General features: G+C 40.7%; 2 long non-coding RNA genes across 2 annotated transcripts in view; both read left to right on the top strand.

The window, feature by feature from the left end:
- Window positions 1-4,268, top strand: part of LOC116696768 (uncharacterized) — a 59,099-nt gene that overhangs the window by 21,307 nt on the left and 33,524 nt on the right. The gene's annotated exons all lie outside the window — the stretch shown is intronic.
- Window positions 350-4,268, top strand: part of LOC116696769 (uncharacterized) — a 15,388-nt gene continuing 11,469 nt past the window's right edge. Inside the window, exons 1-2 of the long non-coding RNA XR_004333825.1 lie at window positions 350-473; window positions 4,260-4,266. This is a non-coding gene — a long non-coding RNA (uncharacterized LOC116696769). The remainder of the gene's footprint in view (window positions 474-4,259; window positions 4,267-4,268) is intronic.

Here is a 4,268-nt window from a genome sequence, read left to right as displayed (position 1 = left end):
TGGAAGGAGCACTTTGAGGAACTACTAAATCCAGCTGACACGTCCTCTGTGGTAGAGGTAGAACTGGTGGATGATGGGGGATTGTTGTTATTTTCCCTGGTGGAAGTCGCTGAGGTAGTTAAACAACTCTACAGAGGCAAAGAAATGCTGAAAGCTCTGGGTGTGGAGGGGCTGTCTTGGTTGTCACGCCTCTTCAACTTAGGCACTCTGGGACAGTGCCTAAGGTGTGACAGACCAGGGTGGTGGTTCCCTTCTTCAAAAAGGGGGACCAGAGGGTGTGGGACAAATACAGGGGTATCAGAATGCTGAGCCTATCTGGTAAAGTCTACTCCAAGGCGCTGGAAAGGAGGGTTTGGCCGATAGTTGAACCTTGTGTTGAAGAGGAACAATGCAGATTCCGTCCTGGTCGTGGAACAATGGGTCAGATCTTCACTCTAGCAAGGATCCTGGCGGGAGCTTGGGAGTGTGCCCATGTGTTTTGTAGATCTGGAGAAGGCGTTTGACCAGGTCCCCTGGGAGATACTGTGGGAGGTGCTGCGGGGGTCCTAGTGATATATTGTTCTTTATATTGTTACTGTATACTGCTTCATGACTTGGTTCAAATGTGCTATAATTTTTGCAAACTGCTATCATGCTTTTGGTCAACGTCCAACCTCTTCCCCAATCGTCAAAGCCAGATTCTGCTGAGTCATGTCTCCTTTGTCTCTCAAGACTCTGCTAATTTCATAAGTGTGAAATTGAGATTCAGCAGATTTTGATTTATAGGCCAACTGTTTGCTCTTTCCCTCTAGAGTTTGAGCAAAGAGTGAGGGAAATCTTCAATTATTAGCACAGGCTAGATGTTATATTAATTGAAAGACATTTATGCTGTAACAGTTGTAACTGTTCTTTGCCTTTTTATCATTGCTTTTTGCTTTTTTTAAAGATTATATAATCACTAAATAAAAAATCAATCAATACTAATGTCAGTATGAGATCAAAGTTCAGAGTAGTACTAGTTAATTATATCAAACAGACCCTAGCCTGTAATCATTACTCCAACACACAATACATTAGTGTTAACTTTCATTTTGTTATGAGTAATGATTACAATAAATGACTACAATTAATCATTGTAATTATCAACTCAATATAAAGTGTTACTGTAGAGCCCAGACAATTTAAATTAAAACTTGCTCTTTAAAAATACATAAGTGCCGGAATTTGTATTTTGTTCTCATTAGAATAGGTTGATATACTGAGATTAAACTGATCCTTCAGGGACAAGAGTATTCACCATATACACAGTCAAAGTAAATATCCATAAATTGATTTCTAACTATGTAAAATTGACTGTCTGACACTGGCAGCATGGCAGTGCACATTGGCTATTACTCATTGGTGGATTTCATATGCGCAAGCGTGTCTATGCAATTACAAAGCAAGCCCATAAATGAATCGCTGAATCTGTCTTAAATCATGTGGGAATGCATCAAATGCTATCTCTTCCTATCCTGACGGGAGTCTACACTGTATTAGGAACAGGAATACTGTAGTTGTGAGTGTGACAACAGATAACTGGCAGCCCCCAAGGAGAAAGGAAGATGATTCTTTGAGGGTTGAGAGGGAACTGAACTTCATTGTTTCAGTAAGTGATTTTTCTCTCTGCCTGGAATTTTTGTTTTTTTTAAGATAATTTTTTGGGGCATTTTCGGCCTTTTATTTTTTAAAAGACTGATGAAGACATGAAAGGGGAGTGAGAGGGGGAACGACATGCAGCAAAGGGCCGCCGCATCGAGGAGTAAACCCATACACATGGGTGCCCGCTCCACCAACCGAGCCATCCGGGTGCCCTGCCTGGAGAATTTAAAGCTGTTTTGACACAATAGACCCATCGTATTTCAAAAGATTTGAAATTTTAGTCCTTATTTGCCGTACCTGCATAGACTGCTGTAACAATGAAAACATTGAAAAGAGTGAAAGCGAGACAGTGTTAGGGTCCAATGGACAGGTAATGTGATGTAACGTAGATGCACAAGATTTGCCACAGCCCAACCAAGACCGGATCCCAAACAACCCTATAAATGTGTTAACAGTCAGGTAAAATTATCCCATGGACACAACAGCCTGTGGTTCTCACTTTAAGCTGTTCTAATTGCTCATATGCAGATGCTTTATCTTTTAACATCTTACATAAATGCATGCCCCTATTGAACTGGGAGTGTTCAGGGCGGCCATCCTGTAACATTCATCTTCTTGCTTGTCTTAAGTTATTACTACTGGTAGGCTATAATGTATAAAAAGGTATTTAGAGGTTACGCAACTTCCCTTGCATTCAAATTTGAAACATGTACATGGCGTTCACAGATCTGATGCTTTTCAACTCTTTCAACATCTGAAAGACATTTTCTCAATTACTGCAAAGACAGCAGCATGAGCTTTACTCCAGCGTGATGTCCCATGAGGACTATGAATATTTCCATTTTGCTACAAACCATCTCACCCATGCAGGTCTGTATACAGTATATGGGTATTTTATAGGCCTGCGGTTTGGCAAGGACAGAGGAATTAGCCTGATCCACATTCATTAACCTCATTCTCATTCTCCAGAGCAACAGTGCTGTAGAACTATCTGTCACCACAGCACAAAAATGATGAATTGGTAATCAGTTGAGAGCTGTCAAGAAAGCCCCGGGAATGCAAAATTTACGCACTTGTTTGCCCTTGCATTAACCGTTTGTAATCAAATCACTATTTATCGTTGGTTCAGTCAGACATGTTTTATGACTCAATGTTGTCATATATAGGCATGGAGACAACAGTGGCAGGCCTTATTGGAGGCAACATTGAATTCTGGGGAGAGGTAGGAGGTGGAAGTGTCCCTGTAAAGCTTATGATGTGTGTTGTTTGTGATTCATTTTTAATCATCCTCTTGAATTATTAATAATTTCCTTAATGAGGATGGAGTGCGTACACAACAAATCAATATGTTTAGCTGCTGTGTGACATGAAATAAACCTGCAGGTAAAAAAAGAAATATTTGAAATAGACTTTCTAAAATCGCTGTAATTTACCGTGCAAAAATCATCAGACAGTTAACTTAAACTGCTTATGTGCATCCTCAACAACAATTAGAAGACTGTCAGAGACATCACCGCCGGGGGTTTAGTGCCCAGCCTGACCACTCCTTGAGCAAGACAATCCGGAGGAGGAATCAATAAACTGACAGCAGAGACAGCTCCAGAAAATCCAGACTGTATCCTAATTAGGGGGTCAGTGTGTACCAAGAATTTCTCTCACTATCCTAATTGTGCTTTAAAGTTCAGACACAGTGAGTGGTTGAATAGCAGAGTGCTTGGGAGGCCAGCCGATGGGTAGTCTACCAACCTGTTAATGGCTCATGTTTTAAAAGTTAATGAGAACTGAAGTTAAAAGCAGCATTAGCTAAAGGCTAGGTGGAGTTGAGCTATGTGGATTAACTTTTCATTACCTCCTCATTAGGTGGGCCTGGGGATTAGAGAGACCCCTGTATGAAATGTAGCATGAAAATATCCAAATGGGCCTGCATAAAGACAGTTTGTAAGTGGGAAAAGTGGAGGAGTTAAAGTAAGTGATTGAGCTTTTAGCCTCTCCCTCTTCTCACCGCTGAGAATCCCTCAACAGTTAAGTTGACATCGTTTGCTCCCTATTAGCCAATAAGAAGGCTTGTAGCAGCAGGCAAGCCTACCTATTCCCGTAGAGGTGACTTTGGAAACTAGATTGGGTCATTAAAAGTAGACTAAGAAGGCCATTATAATTCCAACACTGAAGTTGCCATTTATTTGCATTGTAAAGTCCCTGGTGTAGTAGTCAAATGTCACTTGCCAACTTTAATGAGAGTAAAGTTAGAAAGTGTGGCCAGAGCTGATTAGAGTATTTTCTACAGCAACTCCTTGTCCAATGCTGTATCCAAAGGAATCATCAACACTTCCCACTGAGAAACTACTAGACAATCAAGTCCAGACTTCCCCACACCTACTACAGCCATTACTACAACTTAATTACCCTCAACAATGAAATAGAAGGCCACTGATCTTCAAAGTTGCTGAATTGCAATATGGTGTGGGATAATTTGTCTGTTTGTGTAGTAGGGCTGCACAATTAATCAAATTTTAATCGCGATCACGATTTTTAATTCAAATTTGCGCGATCGAGCAATTATTTTTATAAAACGTCATTTCATAGAACGCTCCAGTTTTTTTTGCATAGCCCATCTACCGCTACTACCGTCTGATCATGAGCCAGTCAGT

The sequence above is a fragment of the Etheostoma spectabile genome, chromosome 10 (genome assembly GCF_008692095.1).
Source record: "Etheostoma spectabile isolate EspeVRDwgs_2016 chromosome 10, UIUC_Espe_1.0, whole genome shotgun sequence".
NCBI lineage: Eukaryota > Metazoa > Chordata > Actinopteri > Perciformes > Percidae > Etheostoma > Etheostoma spectabile.
This window is presented reverse-complemented; position numbering and strand designations above follow the sequence as displayed.